Source organism: Aquarana catesbeiana, linkage group LG09, assembly GCF_042186555.1.
Source record: "Aquarana catesbeiana isolate 2022-GZ linkage group LG09, ASM4218655v1, whole genome shotgun sequence".
Classification (NCBI taxonomy): domain Eukaryota; kingdom Metazoa; phylum Chordata; class Amphibia; order Anura; family Ranidae; genus Aquarana; species Aquarana catesbeiana.
Genome location: NC_133332.1, coordinates 25,452,592 through 25,474,739, shown reverse-complemented (window position 1 = coordinate 25,474,739; position 22,148 = coordinate 25,452,592). Strand labels below are relative to the sequence as shown.

Genomic DNA, 22,148 nt, shown 5'->3' with positions numbered 1-22,148 from the left:
AAAACTAAAAAAAAAAAAAAAAAAAGTTTTGCCTTTAGCCCTCGGTCACACCAGTAGGACTTCAGGCACGACATACGATTTACAAATCGTATCTGAAGCGTCTTCTAATGTATTTCTATGGCAGTGTCTTAATAGATTCGATTTCAAGTAGTATGATTTGAGAAGTATTTCATGTATGACTTTTTCAGGACTTCAGCACGATTTCACTGCCATAGACTATAACGTAAATCTTGCCGCAAATCATACCTGTGAAGGAGTGAAAGATTAACCCTTTGCTAGTTAAACTTTTGTATATAACATCACTGCTCCTTAGGGTTGCCACCTGTACGGGTTTCTCCCGGACAGTCCGGTTTTTGAATGATGTGTTCGGGTTTTCATTTGCTCCAGACCCGGACACGTCATTCAGACTGCACCGGGAATGACAAGTCTGCACAATCATCTGTTGCATGTCTCCCTTCCCCGCCGTCCCTGCAGCCTGTCTCACTTACACACACAGCAGAACGAAGCTGCCTCCTCCCCCTCCTCCTCCTCCTCCTCATTCAGCTCTGCATATACACACAAGAGGAGGAGGAGGAGCAGGAACACGTGCTGATGTCAGGTCTGTAAGTTTTCTACGCTTTGTAGATGGACAGGGAGGAGGGGGAGAGAGTGGTTGGGAAGGAGGAAACTAAATAGATGTACACTTGGTGGAGTGATAGCACTAGCCCTCTCTTCCGAGCACATATCCATCCCCCTTCCAGCACTAGCCCTCCCCCCAGCACATATCCAACCCCCCTTCCAGCACTAGCCCTCTCTTCCGAGCACATATCCATCCCCCTTCCAGCACTAGCCCTCCCCCCAGCACATATCCAACCCCCCTTCCAGCACTAGCCCTCTCTTCCGAGCACATATCCATCCCCCTTCCAGCACTAGCCCTCCCCCCAGCACATATCCAACACCCCCCTTCCAGCACTAGCCCTTCCCCCAGCACATATCCAACACCCCCCCCTTCCAGCACTAGCCCTCTCCCCCCAGCACATATCCAACCCCCGCACCCCTTCCAGCACTAGCCCTCTCCCCCCCAGCACATATCCACCCCCCTTTCCAGCACTAGCCCTCTCTCCCCCAGCACATATCCATCCCCCCTTCCAACACTAGCCCTCTCCCTGCAGCACATACCCAACCCCCCTTCCAGCACTAGCCCTCTCTCCCCCAGCAGAAATCCACCCCCTTCCAGCACTAGCCCTCTCCCCCAGCACATATCCATCCCCCCTTGAATGAATGAATGAATGAATGAATGATTTATAAAGCGCTGCAAATGCGAACTGAATCGCCTCAAGGCGCTTCCAGCACTAGCCCTCCCCCGGCACATATCCAACCCCCCTTCCAGCACTAGCCCTCCCCCCCGCACATATACAACACCCCCCCCTTTCAGCACTAGCCCTCCCCCCAGCACATATCCAACCCCCCTTTCCAACACTAGCTCTCTCCCCCCCAGCACATATTCACCCCCCCTCCAGCACTAGCCCTCTGCCCCAGCACATATCTAACCCCCTCTTCTAGAACTAGCCCTCTCCCCCCAGCACATATCCAACCCCCCTTCCAGCACTAGCCCTCTCCCCCCAGAACTTATCAAATCCCCCCTCCAGCACTAGCCCTCTCTCCCCCAGCACATATCCACTATCCCCCTCCAACACTAGCCCTCTCCCCCCAGGACATATCCAACCCCCTTCCAGCACTAGCCCTCTCCCCCCAGCACATATCCAACCCCCCTCCAGCACTAGCCCTCTCCCCCCAGCACATATCCAACCCCCCTTCCAGCACTAGCCCTCTCCCTCAGCACATATCAACCCCCCCTTCTAGAACTAGCCCTCTCCCCCAGAACATATCCAACCCCCCTTTCCAACACTAGCCCTCTCCCCCCCAGCACATATCCACCCCCCCTCCAGCACTAGCCCTCTGCCCCAGCACATATCTAACCCCCTCTTCTAGAACTAGCCCTCTCCCCCCAGCACATATCCAACCCCCCTTCCAGCACTAGCCCTCTCCCCCCAGAACTTATCAAATCCCCCCTCCAGCACTAGCCCTCTCTCCCCCAGCACATATCCACTACCCCCCCTCCAACACTAGCCCTCTCCCCCCAGGCATATCCAACCCCCTTCCAGCACTAGCCCTCTCCCCCCCAGCACATATCCAACCCCCCTCCAGCACTAGCCCTCTCCCCCCAGCACATATCCAACCCCCCTTCCAGCACTAGCCCTCTCCCTCAGCACATATCAACCCCCCCTTCTAGAACTAGCCCTCTCCCCCAGAACATATCCAACGCCCCTTCCAGCACTAGCCCTCTCCCCCAGGACATATCCTCTACCCCCCTTCCAGCACTAGCCCCCTCCCTCCAGCACACATATCCACCCCAGCACTAGCCCTCTCTCCCCCCAGCACATATCCAACCCCCTCCAGCACTAGCCCTCTCTCCGCTAGCACATATCCAACCCCCCTTCCAGCCCTAGCTACCTCCCTCCAGCACACATATCCAACCCCCCCCTTCCAGCACTAGCCCTCTCCCCCCAGCACATATCCAACCCCCCTTCCAGCACTAGCCCTTTCAACCAGCACTAGTCCTCTCCCCCCAGCACATATCCAACCCCCCTTCCAGCACTAGCCCTTTCCCCCAGCACTAGCCCTCTCCCCCCAGCACATATCCAACCCCCCTTCCAGCACTAGCCCTTTACCCCAGCACTAGTCCTCTCCCCCCATCACATATCCAACCCCCCTTCCAGCACTAGCCCTCTCCCCCCAGCACATATCCAACCCCCCTCCAGCACTAGCCCTTTACCCCAGCACTAGTCCTCTCCCCCCATCACATATCCAACCCCCCTTCCAGCACTAGCCCTCTCCCCCCAGCACATATCCAACCCCCCCTTCCAGCACTAGCCCTCTCCCCCAGCACATATCCAACCCCCCTCCAGCACTAGCCCTCTCCTCCCCAGCACATATCCAACCCTCCTTCCAGCACTAGCCCTCTCCCCCAGCACATATCAACCCCCCCTTCTAGAACTAGCCCTATCCCCCCAGAACATATCCAACCCCCCTTCTAGCACTAGCCCTCTCCCCCCCCCACATATCAAATCCCCCCTCCTTCCAGCACTAGCCCTCTCCCCCCAGCACATATCCAACTCCCCCTCCAGCATTAGCCCTCTCTCCCCCAACACATATCCACCCCCCTTCCAGCACTAGCCCTCTCCCCCCAGGACATATCCAACCCCCCTTCCAGCACTAGCCCCTCCCCCAGCACACATATCCAACCCCCCTTCCAGCAATAGCCCTCTCCCCTCAGCACATATCCAACCCCCCTTCCACCACTAGCCCTCTCCCCCCCAGCACATATCAACCCCCCCTTCCACCACTAGCCCTCTACCCCCCAGCACATATCCACCCCCCTTCCAGCACTAGCCCTCTCCCTCAGTACATATCAACCCCCCCCCTTCTAGAACTAGCCCTCTCCCCCAGAACATATCCAACCCCCCTTCCAGCACTAGCCCTCTCCCCCAGCACTTATCAAATCCCCTCTCCTTCCAGCACTAGCCTTCTCCCCCCCAGCACATATACAACCCCTCCTCCAGCACTAGCCCTCTCTCCCCCAGCACATATCCCACTACCCCCCCTTCCAGCACTAGCCCTCTCCCCCCAGGACATATCCACTACCCCCCCCTTCCAGCACTAGCCCTCCTCCCCCCAGCACACATATCCACCCCAGCACTAGCCCTCTCCCCCAGCACATATCCAACCCCCTCCAGCACTAGCCCTCTCCCCCCCAGCACATATCCAACCCCTCCTTCCAGCACTAGCCCTTTCCCCCCCAGCACATATCCAACCCCCCCTTCCAGCACTAGCCCCTCTCCCCAGCACATATCCAACCCCCCTCCAGCACTAGCCCTCTCCTCCCCAGCACATATCCAACCCTCCTTCCAGCACTAGCCCTCTCCCCCCAGCACATATCAACCCCCCTTCTAGAACTAGCCCTATCCCCCCAGAACATATCCAACCCCCCCTTCTAGCACTAGCCCTCTCCCCCCCCCACATATCAAATCCCCCCTCCTTCCAGCACTAGCCCTCTCCCCCCAGCACATATCCAACTCCCCCTCCAGCACTAGCCCTCTCTCCCCCAACACATATCCACCCCCCTTCCAGCACTAGCCCTCTCCCCCCAGGACATATCCAACCCCCCTTCCAGCACTAGCCCCCTCCCCCAGCACACATATCCAACCCCCCTTCCAGCACTAGCCCTCTCCCCTCAGCACATATCCAACCCCCCTTCCACCACTAGCCCTCTCCCCCCCAGCACATATCAACCCCCCCTTCCACCACTAGCCCTCTACCCCCCCCAGGCACATAACCACCCCCCTTCCAGCACTAGCCCTCTCCCCCAGCACATATCCACCCCCCCTTCCAGCACTAGCCCTCTCCCCCCAGCACATATCCACCCCCTTCCAGTACTAGCCCTCTCCCCCAGCACATATTAAACCCCCCCTTCCAGCACTAGCCCTCTCCCCCCAGCACATATCCCCCCTTCCAGCACTAGCCCTCTCCCCCCAGCACTTATCAAATCCCCCCATCAGCGCTAGCCCTCTCTCCCCCAGCACATATCCACAACCCCCCTCCAACACTAGCCCTCTCCCCCCAGGACATATCCAACCCCCTTCCAGCACTAGCCCTCTCCCCCCCAGCACATATCCAACCCCCCTCCAGCACTAGCCCTCTCCCCCCAGCACATATCCAACCCCCCTTCCAGCACTAGCCCTCTCCCTCAGCACATATCAACCCCCCCTTCTAGAACTAGCCCTCTCCCCCAGAACATATCCAACCCCCCTTCCAGCACTAGCCCTCTCCCCCCAGCACTTATCAAATCCTCCCTCCTTCCAGCACTAGCCCTCTCCCCCCCAGCACATATCCACTACCCCCCTTCCAGCACTAGCCCTCTCCCCCCAGGACATATCCACTACCCCCCCTTCCAGCACTAGCCCCCTCCCCCCAGCACACATATCCACCCCAGCACTAGCCCTCTCCCCCCAGCACATATCCAACCCCCTCCAGCACTAGCCCTCTCTCCCCCAGCACATATCCACCACCGCCCCTTCCAGCACTAGCCCTCTCCCCCAGGACATATCCAACCCCCCCTTCCAGCCCTAGCTACCTCCCTCCAGCACACATATCCAACCCCCCCCTTCCAGCACTAGCCCTCTCCCCCCAGCACATCCATCCCCCACCCCCCCCCCTTCCAGCACTAGCCCTTTCCCCCAGCACTAGTCCTCTCCCCCATCACATATCCAACCCCCCTTCCAGCACTAGCCCTCTCCCCCCCAGCACATATCCAACCCCCTTCCAGCACTAGCCCCCTCCCCCAGCACATATCCAACACCCCCCTTCCAGCACTAGCCCTCTCCCCCCAGCACATATCCAACCCCTCCTTCCAGCACTAGCCCTTTCCCCCCAGCACATATCCAACCCCCCCTTCCAGCACTAGCCCTCTCCCCCCAGCACATATCCAACCCCCCTCCAGCACTAGCCCTCTCCTCCCCAGCACATATCCAACCCCCTCCAGCACTAGCCCTCTCTCCGCTAGCACATATCCAACCCCCCTTTCCAGCCCTAGCTACCTCCCTCCAGCACACATATCCAACCCCCCCTTCCAGCACTAGCCCTCTCCCCCCAGCACATATCCAACCCCCCTTCCAGCACTAGCCCTTTCAACCAGCACTAGTCCTCTCCCCCCAGCACATATCCAACCCCCCTTCCAGCACTAGCCCTTTCCCCCAGCACTAGCCCTCTCCCCCCAGCACATATCCAACCCCCCTTCCAGCACTAGCCCTTTACCCCAGCACTAGTCCTCTCCCCCCATCACATATCCAACCCCCCTTCCAGCACTAGCCCTCTCCCCCCAGCACATATCCAACCCCCCTCCAGCACTAGCCCTTTACCCCAGCACTAGTCCTCTCCCCCAGCACATCTCCAACTCCCCCTTCCAGCACTAGCCCTCTCCCCCAGCACATATCCAACCCCACCCTTCCAGCACTAGCCCTCTCCTCCAGCACATATCCAACCCCCCTCCAGCACTAGCCCTCTCCTCCTCAGCACATATCCAACCCTCCTTCCAGCACTAGCCCTCTCCCCCAGCACATATCAACCCCCCCTTCTAGAACTAGCCCTATCCCCCCCAGAACATATCCAACCCCCCTTCTAGCACTAGCCCTCTCCCCCCCCCACATATCAAATCCCCCCTCCTTCCAGCACTAGCCCTCTCCCCCCAGCACATATCCAACTCCCCCTCCAGCACTAGCCCTCTCTCCCCCAACACATATCCACCCCCCTTCCAGCACTAGCCCTCTCCCCCCAGGACATATCCAACCCCCCTTCCAGCACTAGCCCCCTCCCCCCAGCACACATATCCAACCCCCCTTCCAGCACTAGCCCTCTCCCCTCAGCACATATCCAACCCCCCTTCCACCACTAGCCCTCTCCCCCCCAGCACATATCAACCCCCCCTTCCACCACTAGCCCTCTACCCCCCCAGCACATATCCACCCCCCTTCCAGCACTAGCCCTCTCCCTCAGTACATATCAACCCCCCCTTCTAGAACTAGCCCTCTCCCCCAGAACATATCCAACCCCCCTTCCAGCACTAGCCCTCTCCCCCCAGCACTTATCAAATCCCCCTCCTTCCAGCACTAGCCCTCTCCCCTCCAGCACATATACAACCCCTCCTCGAGCACTAGCCCTCTCTCCCCCAGCACATATCCACTACCCCCCTTCCAGCACTAGCCCTCTCCCCCCAGGACATATCCACTACCCCCCTTTCAGCACTAGCCCCCTCCCCCAGCACACATATCCACCCCAGCACTAGCCCTCTCCCCCCAGCACATATCCAACCCCCTCCAGCACTAGCCCTCTCCCCCCAGCACATATCCAACCCCTCCTTCCAGCACTAGCCCTTTCCCCCCCAGCACATATCCAACCCCCCCTTCCAGCACTAGCCCTCTCCCCCAGCACATATCCAACCCCCCTCCAGCACTAGCCCTCTCCTCCCCAGCACATATCCAACCCTCCTTCCAGCACTAGCCCTCTCCCCCAGCACATATCAACCCCCCCTTCTAGAACTAGCCCTATCCCCCCAGAACATATCCAACCCCCCTTCTAGCACTAGCCCTCTCCCCCCCCCCACATATCAAATCCCCCCTCCTTCCAGCACTAGCCCTCTCCCCCCAGCACATATCCAACTCCCCCTCCAGCACTAGCCCTCTCTCCCCCAACACATATCCACCCCCCTTCCAGCACTAGCCCTCTCCCCCCAGGACATATCCAACCCCCCTTCCAGCACTAGCCCCCTCCCCCAGCACACATATCCAACCCCCCTTCCAGCACTAGCCCTCTCCCCTCAGCACATATCCAACCCCCCTTCCAGCACTAGCCCTCTCCCCCCCAGCACATATCAACCCCCCCTTCCACCACTAGCCCTCTACCCCCCCCAGCACATATCCACCCCCCTTCCAGCACTAGCCCTCTCCCCCAGCACATATTCACCCCCCTTCCAGCACTAGCCCTCTCCCCCAGCACATATTAAACCCCCCTTCCAGCACTAGCCCTCCCCCCAGCACATATCCACCCCCTTCCAGTACTAGCCCTCTCCCCCAGCACATATTAAACCCCCCTTCCAGCACTAGCCCTCTCCCCCCAGTACATATCCAACCCCCCTTCCAGCACTAGCCCTCTCCCCCCAGCACTTATCAAATCCCCCCATCAGCGCTAGCCCTCTCTCCCCCAGCACATATCCACAACCCCCCTCCAACACTAGCCCTCTCCCCCCAGGACATATCCAACCCCCTTCCAGCACTAGCTCTCTCCCCCCAGCACATATCCAACCCCCCTCCAGCACTAGCCCTCTCCCCCCAGCACATATCCAACCCCCCTTCCAGCACTAGCCCTCTCCCTCAGCACATATCAACCCCCCCCTTCTAGAACTAGCCCTCTCCCCCAGAACATATCCAACCCCCCTTCCAGCACTAGCCCTCTCCCCCCAGCACTTATCAAATCCTCCCTCCTTCCAGCACTAGCCCTCTCCCCCCCAGCACATATCCACTACCCCCCTTCCAGCACTAGCCCTCTCCCCCCAGGACATATCCACTACCCCCCTTCCAGCACTAGCCCCCTCCCCCCAGCACACATATCCACCCCAGCACTAGCCCTCTCCCCCAGCACATATCCAACCCCCTCCAGCACTAGCCCTCTCTCCCCCAGCACATATCCACCACCGCCCCTTCCAGCACTAGCCCTCTCCCCCAGGACATATCCAACCCCCCCTTCCAGCCCTAGCTACCTCCCTCCAGCACACATATCCAACCCCCCCTTCCAGCACTAGCCCTCTCCCCCCAGCACATATCCAACCCCCCTTCCAGCACTAGCCCTTTCCCCCAGCACTAGTCCTCTCCCCCATCACATATCCAACCCCCCTTCCAGCACTAGCCCTCTCCCCCCCCAGTACATATCCAACCCCCTTCCAGCACTAGCCCCCTCCCCCAGCACATATCCAACACCCCCCTTCCAGCACTAGCCCTCTCCCCCCAGCACATATCCAACCCCTCCTTCCAGCACTAGCCCTTTCCCCCAGCACATATCCAACCCCCCCTTCCAGCACTAGCCCTCTCCCCCCAGCACATATCCAACCCCCCTCCAGCACTAGCCCTCTCCTCCCCAGCACATATCCAACCCTCCTTCCAGCACTAGCCCTCTCCCCCAGCACATATCAACCCCCCCCTCTAGAACTAGCCCTCTCCCCCCAGAACATATCCAACCCCCCTTCCAGAACTAGCCCTCCCCCCCCCACATATCAAATCCCCCCTCCTTCCAGCACTAGCCCTCTCCCCCCAGCACATATCCAACTCCCCCTCCAGCACTAGCCCTCTCTCCCCCAACACATATCCACCCCCCCTTCCAGCACTAGCCCCCTCCCCCAGCACACATATCCAACCCCCCTTCCAGCACTAGCCCTCTCCCCTCAGCACATATCCAACCCCCCTTCCACCACTAGCCCTCTCCCCCCCAGCACATATCAACCCCCCCTTCCACCACTACCCCTCTACCCCCCCAGCACATATCCACCCCCCTTCCAGCACTAGCCCTCTCCCCCCCAGCACATATACAACCCCCCACCCTTTCAGCACTAGCTCTCTCCCCCCAGCACATATCCACCCCCCTTCCAGCATTAGCCCTCTCCCCCAGCACATATCCACCCACCTTCCAGCACTAGCCCTCTCCCCCAGCACATATTAAACCCCCCTTCCAGCACTAGCCCTCCCCCCAGCACATATCCACCCCCTTCCAGTACTAGCCCTCCCCCAGCACATATCCAACCCCCCTTCCAGCACTAACCCTCTCCCCCAGCACATATCCACCCCCCAGCACATATCCAACCCCCCTTCCAGCACTAGAACTCTCCCCCCAGCACATATTCAACCCCCCTTCCAGCACTAGCCCTCTCCCCCCAGCACCCCCCTTCCTCATCACTGATGATGATAAGGAGTTCAAGGCCAGAGAGATTCTCTCTCGGATAACTAGAATTTTCTCAACAGCAAGAGAGATGGTGCTTTCCACTGTGTCGACCTGGGCCACCAAGTAGATCAGGCGCTGGACTTGTACTGGATGGCTTTTCTGCAGGTTTAGGAGCAACCTGAAGTCGATCAGCGTGGAGATAACCTGCTCCTTGTGGATCAACAATTGCTCCTTGTCCTGGGACAACAGCAGAAGGTCGTCGAGGTAATAGTACAAGCGTATCCCTCTTGTTCTGATGAGAGCCACCACGGCCAGTAGATCCTTTGAAAAGACTTGGTGTGAGGTTGTCAGCCCGAAAGGGAGGCAGGTAAACTGCAGATGTTCTTGCCCGACTCGGAACCGGAGGTAATTGCGGAACTCCTCTGCCACAGGCACATGGAAGTAAGCATCTTTTAGGTCGAATGAGATCAGCCAATCGCCCGGCTGCACGGCTTGCTGGATGGTAGACAGGGTCTCCATTTTGAACCTTTAGTACTTTATGAATTTGTTGAGGTAAGTTAGATCTATAACTGGACGCCATGAACCGTTTTTCTTCTGAACTAAGAAGAGAGGGGAGTACACCCCACCCCAGGAACTCTTCGTCCTTTGGGACCGACACCATGGCTCCCTGTGTTTTTAGCGAATCCACGTAGGATAGTAACACCTGCTTCTTTTCTTCTGACCATGGTAGCAGGGTGATACCGTCTTGATGGTCCAGTAATCCGAGATTGAGGCCACTTAGACGTGCCGGAAGAGAAGCATACGAGCCCCTACCCGACCCATCTGGGCGGGCCCAATCTCAAAATGACTTAGCCGGCTCATGTCCGCTGGATGCCTGGCTTTTAGCGGACTTTCAGAAGAAAGCCTGCCCTCTGTTCCAATTCCTTCTGAAGTCCCGGCTGAGCCTGTAAAAGCGTGTTTCCCTTGAACGCTCGGTACTGCGTCTCCTAAATTGAGGTCTCTTCTGACAGAACAGACGCCTATTCTGAGGCAGGAAGCCAACTTCCCACCAGTGGCCTGGGCTATAGCGCTGTCCAGCCTGTTACCAAATAGCGAGGAGCCTTTAAAGGGGATCCTACACCAGGCTTGTTTAGACGCTGGATCGGCGACCCAAGGCCGTAAACACAGGGCATGCTTAGCCGTGACTGAAGACAGCATAGTCTGGGCCAGCAGGCAGATAAGATTGATAGAAGCCTCCCCCAGGAAGGGCGCTGCCAGCTTGAGTTCCTGGACTGCCGAGCCCGTGGCTAACTCTTCTGAAAACCCTCTGAGTACGGAGTCCACATTCTCTGTCCAGGATTCCATAGCCTTGGACATAGCCGCTAGGGCCAGGGCGGGCTTGCAAGCCATACTGGCTAGCCCGTAGATTCTCTTGAGGTCTTGGTCTATCCTTCTCTCAAGACCATCCTTGAAGGATACTGCATCCTCCAGGGGAAGAGTGACGTGTTTCGCCAGACGCATTAGTGCTGCATCCACAAGGGGAGCGTTTTCCAGATGTTTCACTTCTTCTACCTTGAAGGGATATAATCTGGAGGTTTTGTGTGACATAGAAGCTTTCTTGTCTACTTTGCTCCATTCCTCGTCAATGACATCCTTCAATTCTGAAAGGAGCAGAAAGTTAGAAGGTTCTTTTCCCAAGTGTTTAAAGAACTTCCTTTGTTTTGCCGGTGGAGTAGAAAGGTCTTCCCCCTTCAGGGCCTCTTTGACCGCTTTGACTAGTGGAGAAACAAGAGCAAAGTCGAACCCCCCGGCAAACTCATCTCCTTCTAACTCGCTGTCCAAAGAATCGGGAGAAGCATCGTAGGGCTGGGATGAGCCTGGATCCTCCTGGGCCTCGTCAGCCAGGGAGCCAGATAGTCTGGTGATAGTATGAAGAACAGATCAGTCACCTCTCCCCTGACAGCACGGAGATCTGTCTGTTTACATTGACAGATCTCCGTTCTGTCTCTGTGTGGAGCGATCGTGGGTGCCCGGCAGTCATCAGGACCACAGGGCACGCGCATTGGCTCCGGCGCGCCGTGGGCATGTGCGTGCGCCCCCTAGTGGTCTGAAAGTGAGCCGACGTATAGCTACAACGGTTCGCCCAGGGGAGCCAAGCTGCCGCAGTATAACTGCGGCGGCTGGTTGGGAAGTGGTTAAACGATGCTCAATTAAGGGGCCCAAAGTGTGCCAAGAAAATATCCCCCACACCATTACACCACCACCACCAGTCTGAACCGGTGATACAAGGCAGGATGGATCCATGCTTTCATGTTTTTTATGCCAAATTCTGACCCTACCATCTGAATGTCCAGACCAACGTTTTTTCCAATCTATCGTCCAATTTTGGTGAGCCGGTAGGAACTGTAGCCTCAGTTTCCTGTTCTTAGCTGACAGGAATGGCACCCGGTGTGGTCTTCTGCTGCTGTAGCCCATCTGCTTCAAGGTTCGATGTGTTCTGTGTCAACAATCAGTGTTTACAGGGGAATCCCTCCCACTGAGCCATTGTGTTTTCCAGACGGGAGAGGGAGGGGGAAGCCCTTTTTTGGAGCAGAATACATATTGGCCTAAACTGATGAAGAAATTTTTGTTTTTTATTTTTTTGGGGGGATATTTATTTTTTTTTTTTAAAATTGTTGGTCTTTTTTTGTTTATAGCATAAAAACTAAAAAACACAGAGGTGATCAAATACCACCAAAAGAAAGCTCTATTTCTGGGAAAAAAATGACGTCAATTTTGTTGGGGTACAGCGTCGCAAGACCGCGCAATTGTCAGTTAAAGCGATGCAGTGCCGTATCGCAAAAAATGGCCTGGTCATTAGGGGGGCAAATCATGTTCAAGAGGCCTTAAGGTGTTATAAAAATCTTGGTAACCAATTGTATATCTAGGGCCATACCTCATGAACTTCTATTGTGGAGGTCCCATATGTCTTTGCAGCCTGCTATGTTTGCATAATACGTATGTCCCTGTCAGTTCCACCTACAAAGCCACCCTTACAGGCATGCTCCCGGCTGGGACTAGGAAGGTTCGGGAGGAGGGACCAGCTGATGTTCTATAAAAGTGAGGTTGGACGCAAAGAATTATAAGGCATGTAGTCCTGAAGTCACCTGAGAATAGTGCACACTACCTGATTGCTTTTACTGGTTAATGACACAAGTAACTCTAGCAGTTGTCAGGATGGCCGAGCGGTCTAAGGCGCCAGACTCAAGAGTTGTTCTCCTCTTCCCAGCAGTTGGGTGTTCTGGTCTCCGAATGGAGGCGTGGGTTCAAATCCCACTTCTGACAGACTACTTTTATCTGTTGCATTATAATGTACTTATCACAACAATTCTTCAAAGACTTCATCTAATGTAGCAGAAGTGCAAAACTGACCATCAAGAGACTCCAAATATTCATCAATCTTCATCTCCTGAGCCAAAGTCCTATTCTATGAGGTCACATGACACAAAGAATGAGGGGACATGTCATTCATACACCGGGGGAGGTCACCTGTGATTAGTGCACACTCCCTGATCTAGAAGTTCAGGGAAGTGTCACAAGGACAGCACAAGATGAACACATTTTAAGCAATGGGGCACCATTCCAACCTCTGATAAGAAATGATGGGGCACCATTCCAACCTCTGATAAAAAATGATGGGGCACTATTCCTCCCACTGATAAGTAATGATGGGGCACTATTTCCCCACTGATATCAATGATGGGGCACAACCCCCCCCCGAGACCAATGATGGGGCACTATTCCTTCCACTGATAAGAAATGAGGGGGCACTATTCCTCCCACTGAAATGATGGGGCACTGTTCCTCCCACTGATACCAACAATGGGACATCATTCCTCCCACTGATACCAATGATGGGGCACTATTCCTCCCACTGATACCAATGATGGGGCACTATTCCTCCCTCTGGGAAAAAATGATGGGGCACTATTCTCCCCACTGATATCAAAGATGAAGCGCTATTCTCCCCACTGATACCAATGATGGGGCACTATTCCTCCCACTGACACCAATGACGGAGCGAAAAAGAAAAAAAAAGCCACAAGCGTTCCGCTTCCATGGGAGAGGCTCCCGCCGACTGACGCTTCTTCTCTGCGACAATTCTTATATAGCCGAGGGCGGGGCCACCCAGTGACGTAAACGGGTGACCCCACCCTCCTCTGACACCACGGGGACTTCCCTGTGGCTGCCCCATGGCGTCAGAGGGGCCCGGGTCACCCGTTTACGTCACCGGGTGGCCCCGCCCTCAGCTATATAAGAATTGTCACATAGAAGAAGCGTCAGTCGGCGGGAGCCTCCCCCCTGGAGGCGGAACGCTTGTGGCTTCTTCTTTTTTTTGGTCCATCGTGCGGCGTGATAGAAGATGAATGGACATCACTGGACATTTTTATTTTTTTATTTTTTAATAAAGGACTTGTCCCATGCTGTCTCTTGTCTTTTTTTACCATTCTTGACACTTTTTTTGTGGTAGGGGTACAATGTACTCCATTACCAATTCACATAGGGGGGAGGCCGGGATCTAGGGGTACCCTTGTTAAAGGGGTCTTCCAGATTCCGATAAGCCCCCGCCCGCAGACCCCCACAACCAAGAGTTTCCTTCTTCCAAACTGTTGTCTCTGAATGAAGGCTTGGGTTCAAATCCCACTTTTGACAATATACTTTTCCTAAAGTGGTTGTTAAAGGCACAAGATTCTATGCATGAAGGTAAAAAACCTTCTGTGAGCAGCAGCCCCCCAGACCCCCCCTAATACTTACCTGAGCCCCTTCTCGATCCAGCCATGTCCACAAAAGCCTCGCCTCTTCGGGGACTCACACTTCTGATTGGCTTTTCGCAGCAGCACAGCCAGTGAGCCAATCAGAAGATGGAGGGGGCGGGGCTGAGTTGTGGCTCCATGTGATCAGGAACAGCGATCTCTCTCCTCCTCCAGTTAGTCCCCTCCCCCCACATTTAGAAACACCTCCCAGGGAACACCTAACCCCTTGATCGCCCCCTAGTGTTTACCCCTTCCCTGCCAGTCACATTTATACAGTAATCAGTGGCTATTTTTAGCTCTGATGGCTGTATAAATGTCACTGGTCCCAAAAAAAGTGTCATAAGTGTGCGATCTGTCCGCCGCAATGTCGCAGTCCCGCTACAAATTGCTGATCGCCGCCATTACTAGTAAACAAAAAATAATAATAAAAATGCCATAAATCTATCCCCTATTTTGTATACGCTATAACTTTAGCGCAAACCAATCAATATACGCTTATTTACCAAAAATATGTAGCAGAATACATGTTGGCCTAAAGTGATGAAGAAATTAGTTTTTTTTTTTACTTTTTTGAGGGGATATTTATTATAACAAAAAAGTAAAAAATATTGGTTTATTTTTTTGCAAACTGTCAGTCTTTTTTGTTTATAGCGTAAAAAATTAAAATCGCAGAGGTGATCAAAAACCATGAATAGAAAGCTCTATTTCTGGGAAAAAAAAGGACGTCAATTTTATTTGGGTATAACGTCTCACGGCCGCGCAATTGTCAGTTAAAGCGACGCTGTGCCGTATCGCAAAAAATGGCCTGGTCATTAAGGAGGCAAATCATGTGCAAGAGGCCTTAAGGTGTTATAAAAATCTTGGTAACCAATTGTATATCTAGGGCCATACCTCATGGACTTCTATTGTGGAGGTCCCATATGTCTTTGCAGCCTGCTGTGTTTGCATAATACGTATGTCCCTGTCAGTTCCACCTACAAAGCCACCCTTACAGGCATGCTCCCGGCTGGGACTAGGAAAGTTCGGGAGGAGGGATCAGCTGATGTTCTAGAAAAGTGAGGTTGGGCGCAAAGAATTATAGATCATGTAGTCCTGATATCACCTGAGAATAGTGCACACTACCTGATTGATGACACAACAGCATTTTACAGTTGTCAGGATGGCCGAGCGGTCTAAGGCGCCAGACTCAAGATTTGTCCTCTTCCCTACAGTTGGGTGTTCTGGTCTCCGAATGGAGGCGTGGGTTCAAATCCCACTTCTGACAGACTACTTTTATTTGTTGCATTATAATGTACTTATAACAACCATTCTTCAAAGACTTCATCTAATGTAGCAGAAGTGCAAAACTGACCATCAAGAGACTTCAAATCTTCAGCTCCTGAGCCAAAGTCCTATTCTATGAGGTCACATGGCACAAAGAATGAGGGGACATGTCATTCATACACCGGGGGAGGTCACCTGTGATTAGTGCACACTCCCTGATCTAGAAGTTCAGGGAATTGTCACAAGGACAGGACAAGATGAACACATTTTAAGCAATGGGGCACTATTCCAACCTCTGATAAGAAATGATGAGGCACCATTCCAACCTCTGATAAGAAATGATGGGGCACTATTCCTCCCTCTGATACCAATGATGGGGCACTATTCCTCCCACAGATACCAATGATGGGGCACTATTCCCCCACTGATATCAATGTTGGGGCACTATCCCCCCCACTGATACCAATGATGGGGAACTATTTCTTCCACTGATAAGAAATTATGGGGAACTATTCCTTCCACTGATAAGAAATGATGGGGCAGTATTCCTCCTACTGAAATGATGGGGCACTATTCCTCCCACTGATACCAACAATGGGACATCATTCCTCTCACTGATACCAATGATGGGGCACTATTCCTCCCACTGATACAAAATGATGGGGCACTCATCCTTCCACTGATAAGAAATGATGGGGCACTATGATCCCCACTGATACCAAAGATGAGGCGCTATTCCTCCCACTGATACCAATGATGTGGCACTATTCCTCCCATTAATACCAATGATGGGTCACTATTCCTCCCACTGACATCAACGGTGGGTCACTATTCCCCCTACTAATACCAATGACGGGGTACTATTCCTCCCACTGATACCAATGATGGGGCACTACTCCCCCCACTGATACCAATGATGGGGCACTACTCCCCCCACTGATACCAATGATGGGGCACTGTTCCCCCCACTGATACCAATGACGGAGCGGAAAAAAAAAAGCCGCAAGCGCTCCACCTCCATGGGAGAGGCTCCCGCCGACTGACGCTTCTTCTCTGCGACAATCCTTATATAGCTGAGGGTGGAGCCACCCGGTGACGTAAACAGGTGACCCCACCCTCCTCTGACACCACGGGGACTTCCCTATGGATGCCCCATGGCGTCAGAGGGGGCGGGGTCACCTGTTTACGTCACCGGGTGGCCCCGCCCTCAGCTATATAAGAATTGTCACAGAGAAGAAACGTCAGTCGGCGGGAGCCTCCCCTGTGGAGGCGGAACGCTTGCGGCTTCTTTTTTTTTTTGGTCCATCGTGGGACGTGATAGAAGATGGATGGACATCACTGGACATTTTTATTTTTTAATTTTTTAATAAAGGACTTGTCCCATGCTGTCTCTTGTCTTTTTTACCATTCTTGACACTTTTTTTGTGGTAGGGGTACAATGTACTCCATTACCAATTCACATAGGGGGGAGGCCGGGATCTAGGGGTACCCTTGTTAAAGGGGTCTTCCAGATTCCGATAAGCCCCCGCCTGCAGACCCCCACAACCAAGAGTTTCCTTCTTCCAAACTGTTGTCTCTGAATGAAGGCTTGGGTTCAAATCCCACTTCTGACAATATACTTTTCCTAAAGTGGTTGTTAAAGGCACAAGATTCTATGCATGAAGGTAAAAAACCTTCTGTGATCAGCAGCCCTCCAGACCCCCCCCAATACTTACCTGAGCCCCTTCTCGATCCAGCGATGTCCACAAAAGCCTCGCCTCTTCGGAGACTCACACTTCTGATTGGCTTTTCGCAGCAGCACAGCCAGTAAGCCAATCAGAAGATGGAGGGGGCGGGGCTGAGTTGTGGCTCCATGTGATCAGGAACAGCGATCTCTCTCCTCCTCCAGTCAGTCCCCTCCCCCCACATTTAGAAACGCCTCCCAGGGAACACTTAACCCCTGGATCGCCCCCTAGTGTTTACCCCTTCCCTGCCAGTCACATTTATACAGTAATCAGTGGCTATTTTTAGCTCTGATGGCTGTATAAATGTCACTGGTCCCAAAAAAAGTGTCATAAGTGTGCGATCTGTCCGCCGCAATGTCGCAGTCCTGCTACAAATTGCTGATCGCCGCCATTACTAGTAAACAAAAAATAATAATAAAAATGCCATAAATCTATCCCCTATTTTGTATACGCTATAACTTTAGTGCAAACCAATCAATATACGCTTATTTACCAAAAATATGTAGCAGAATACATATTGGCCTAAACTGATGAAGAAATTCGTTTTTTTTTTTACTTTTTTGAGGGGATATTTATTATAACAAAAAAGTAAAAAATATTGGTTTATTTTTTTGCAAACTGTCAGTCTTTTTTGTTTATAGCGTAAAAAATTAAAATCGCAGAGGTGATCAAAAACCATGAATAGAAAGCTCTATTTCTGGGAAAAAAAGGACGTCAATTTTATTTGGGTATAACGTCTCACGGCCGCGCAATTGTCAGTTAAAGCGACGCAGTGCCGTATCGCAAAAAATGGCCTGGTCATTAGGGGGGCAAATCATGTGCAAGAGGCCTTAAGGTGTTATAAAAATCTTGGTAACCAATTGTATATCTAGGGCCATACCTCATGGACTTCTATTGTGGAGGTCCCATATATCTTTGCAGCCTGCTGTGTTTGCATAATACGTATGTCCCTGTCAGTTCCACCTACAAAGCCACCCTTACAGGCATGCTCCCGGCTGGGACTAGGAAAGTTCAGGAGGAGGGATCAGCTGATGTTCTAGAAAAGTGAGGTTGGGCGCAAAGAATTATAGATCATGTAGTCCTGATGTCACCTGAGAATAGTGCACACTACCTGATTGATGACACAACAGCATTTTACAGTTGTCAGGATGGCCGAGCGGTCTAAGGCGCCAGACTCAAGATTTGTCCTCTTCCCTACAGTTGGGTGTTCTGGTCTCCGAATGGAGGCGTGGGTTCAAATCCCACTTCTGACAGACTACTTTTATTTGTTGCATTATAATGTACTTATAACAACCATTCTTCAAAGACTTCATCTAATGTAGCAGAAGTGCAAAACTGACCATCAAGAGACTCCAAATCTTCATCTCCTGAGCCAAAGTCCTATTCTATGAGGTCACATGACACAAAGAATGAGGGGACATGTCATTCATACACCGGGGGAGGTCACCTGTGATTAGTGCACACTCCCTGATCTAGAAGTTCAGGGAATTGTCACAAGGACAGGACAAGATGAACACATTTTAAGCAATGGGGCACTATTCCAACCTCTGATAAGAAATGATGGGGCACTATTGCTCCCACTGATCAGAAATGATGGGGCACTATTCCTCCCACTGATACCAATGATGGGGCACTATTCCAACCTCTGATAAGAAATGATGGGGCACTATTGCTCCCACTGATAAGAAATGATGGGGCACTATTCATTCCACTGATACCAATGATGGGGCACTATTCCTTCCACTGATAAGAAATGATGGGGCACTATTCCTCCCAGAGATACCAATGATGGGGCACTATTCCTCCGACTGATATCAACAATGGGACATCATTCCTCTCATTGATACCAATGATGGGGCACTATTCCTCCCACTGATAAATAATGATTGGGCACTATTCCTTCCACTGATATCAATGATGGGGCACTATTCATCCCTCTGATACCAATGATGGGGCACTATTCCTTCCACTGATAAGAAATGATGGGGCACTATTCCTCTCACTGATACCGATGTTGTGGCACTATTCCTCCCATTAATACCAATGATGGGGCACTATTCCCTCTACTAATACCAATGACGGGGCACTATTCCCCCCACTGATACCAATGATGAGCCACTATTCCCCCCACTGATACCAATGACGGACCAAAAAAGAAAAAAAAAAAAAAAGCCGCAAGCGTTCCACCTCCATGCAAGAGGCTCCCGCCGACTGACGCTTCTTCTCTGTGACAATCCTTATATAGCTGAGGGTGGAGCCACCCGGTGACGTAAACAGGTGACCCCACCCTCCTCTGACACCACGGGGACTTCCCTGTGGATGCCCCATGGCATCAGAGGGGGCGGGGTCACCTGTTTACGTCACCGGGTGGCCCCGCCCTCAGCTATATAAGAATTGTCACAGAGAAGAAGCGTCAGTCGGCGGGAGCCTCCCCCGTGGAGGCGGAACACTTGCGGCTTCTTTTTTTTTTGGTCCATCGTGCGGCGTGATAGAAGATGAATGGACATTACTGGACATTTTTATTTTTTTATTTTTTAATAAAGGACTTGTCCCATGCTGTCCCTTGTCTTTTTTTACCATTCTTGACACTTTTTTTGTGGTAGGGGTACAATGTACCCCATTACCAATTCACATAGGGGGGAGGCCGGGATCTAGGGGTACCCTTGTTAAAGGGGTCTTCCAGATTCCGATAAGCCCCCCGCCCGCAGACCCCCACAACCAAGAGTTTCCTTCTTCCAAACTGTTGTCTCTGAATGAAGGCTTGGGGTTCAAATCCCACTTCTGACAATATACATTTCCTAAAGTGGTTGTTAAAGGCACAAGATTCTATGCATGAAGGTAAAAAACCTTCTGTGATCAGCAGCCCCCCAGACCCCCCCTAATACTTACCTGAGCCCCTTCTCGATCCAGCGATGTCCAGAAAAGCCTCGCCTCTTCGGGGACTCACACTTCTGATTGGCTTTTCGCAGCAGCACAGCCAGTGAGCCAATCAGAAGATGGAGGGGGCGGGGCTGAGTTGCGGCTCCGTGTGATCAGGAAAAGCGATCTCTCTCCTCCTCCAGTCAGTCCCCTCCCCCCACATTTAGAAACGCCTCCCAGGGAACACTTAACCCCTTGATCGCCCCCTAGTGTTTACCCCTTCCCTGCCAGTCACATTTATACAGTAATCAGTGGCTATTTTTAGCTCTGATGGCTGTATAAATGTCACTGGTCCCAAAAAAAGTGTCAAAAGTGTGCGATCTGTCCGCTGCAATGTCGCAGTCCCGCTACAAATTGCTGATCGCCGCCATTACTAGTAAAAAAAAAAAAAAATAATAAAAATGCCATAAATCTATCCACTATTTTGTAAACGCTATAACTTTAGCGCAAACCAATCAATATACGCTTATTTACCAAAAATATGTAGCAGAATACATATTGGCCTAAAGTGATGAAGAAATTAGTTTTTTTTTTTACTTTTTTGGGGGGGATATTTATTATAGCAAAAAAGTAAAAAATATTGGTTTATTTTTTTGCAAACTGTCAGTCTTTTTTGTTTATAGCGTAAAAAATTAAAATCGCAGAGGTGATCAAAAACCATGAATAGAAAGCTCTATTTCTGGGAAAAAAAGGACGTCAATTTTATTTGGGTATAACATCTCACGGCCGCGCAATTGTCAGTTAAAGCGACGCAGTGCCGTATCGCAAAAAATGGCCTGGTCATTAGGGGGGCAAATCATGTTCAAGAGGCCTTAAGGTGTTATAAAAATCTTGGTAACCAATTGTATATCTAGGGCCATACCTCATGGACTTCTATTGTGGAGGTCCCATATGTCTTTGCAGCCTGCTGTGTTTGCATAATACGTATGTCCCTGTCAGTTCCACCTACAAAGCCACCCTTACAGGCATGCTCCCAGCTGGGACTAGGAAGGTTCGGGAGGAGGGATCAGCTGATGTTCTATAAAAGTGAGGTTGGACGCAAAGAATTATAGATCATGTAGTCCTGATATCACCTGAGAATAGTGCACACTACCTGGTTGATGACACAATAGCATTTTATAGTTGTCAGGATGGCCGAGCGGTCTAAGGCGTCAGACTCAAGATTTGTCCTCTTCCCTACAGTTGGGTGTTCTGGTCTCCGAATGGAGGCGTGGGTTCAAATCCCACTTCTGACAGACTACTTTTATTTGTTGCATTATAATGTACAACCATAAGAACAAGCATTCTTCAAAGACTTCATCTAATGTAGCAGAAGTGCACAACTGACCACCAAGAGACTCCAAATCTTCATCTCCTGAGCCAAAGTCCTATTCTATGAGGTCACATGGCACAAAGAATGAGGCGACATGTCATTCGGGAGGAGGGATCAGCTGATGTTCTATAAAAGTGAGGTTGGGCACAAAGAATTATAGATCATGTAGTCCTGATATCACCTGAGAATAGGGCACACTACCTGATTGCTTTTACTGGTTAATGATACAAGCACTTCATGCAGTTGTCAGGATGGCCGAGCGGTCTAAGGCGCCAGACTCAAGAGTTGCTCTCTTCCCAGCAGTTGGGTGTTCTGGTCTCCGAATGGAGGCGTGGGTTCAAATCCCACTTCTGACAGACTACTTTTATCTGTTGCATTATAATGTACTTATCACAATTCATCAAAGACTTCATCTAATGTAGCAGAAGTGCAAAATTGACCACCAAGAGACTCCAAATCTTCATCTCCTGAGCCAAAGTCCTATTCTATGAGGTCACATGACACAAAGAATGAGGGGACATGTCATTCATACACCGGGGGGAGGGGAAGGTCACCTGTGATTAGTGCACACTCCCTGATCTAGAAGTTCAGGGAAGTGTCACAAGGACAGGACAAGATGAACATATTTTAAGCAAT

At 52.3% G+C, this 22,148-nt stretch overlaps 5 non-coding genes across 5 annotated transcripts; all 5 read left to right on the top strand.

The window, feature by feature from the left end:
* The first annotated feature begins 12,711 nt into the window (after positions 1-12,711).
* Positions 12,712-12,825, top strand: TRNAL-CAA (transfer RNA leucine (anticodon CAA)). The gene is made up of 2 exons: positions 12,712-12,749; positions 12,780-12,825. It is a non-coding gene; the product is annotated as a tRNA-Leu (tRNA).
* Positions 12,826-15,447: 2,622 nt separating this feature from the next.
* Positions 15,448-15,558, top strand: TRNAL-CAA (transfer RNA leucine (anticodon CAA)). Its single transcript has 2 exons — positions 15,448-15,485; positions 15,513-15,558. It is a non-coding gene; the product is annotated as a tRNA-Leu (tRNA).
* Positions 15,559-18,423: 2,865 nt separating this feature from the next.
* Positions 18,424-18,534, top strand: TRNAL-CAA (transfer RNA leucine (anticodon CAA)). Its single transcript has 2 exons — positions 18,424-18,461; positions 18,489-18,534. It is a non-coding gene; the product is annotated as a tRNA-Leu (tRNA).
* A 2,790-nt stretch (positions 18,535-21,324) lies between these two features.
* Positions 21,325-21,435, top strand: TRNAL-CAA (transfer RNA leucine (anticodon CAA)). Its single transcript has 2 exons — positions 21,325-21,362; positions 21,390-21,435. It is a non-coding gene; the product is annotated as a tRNA-Leu (tRNA).
* A 322-nt stretch (positions 21,436-21,757) lies between these two features.
* On the top strand, positions 21,758-21,868 carry TRNAL-CAA (transfer RNA leucine (anticodon CAA)). The gene is made up of 2 exons: positions 21,758-21,795; positions 21,823-21,868. It is a non-coding gene; the product is annotated as a tRNA-Leu (tRNA).
* Positions 21,869-22,148: the final 280 nt, after the last annotated feature.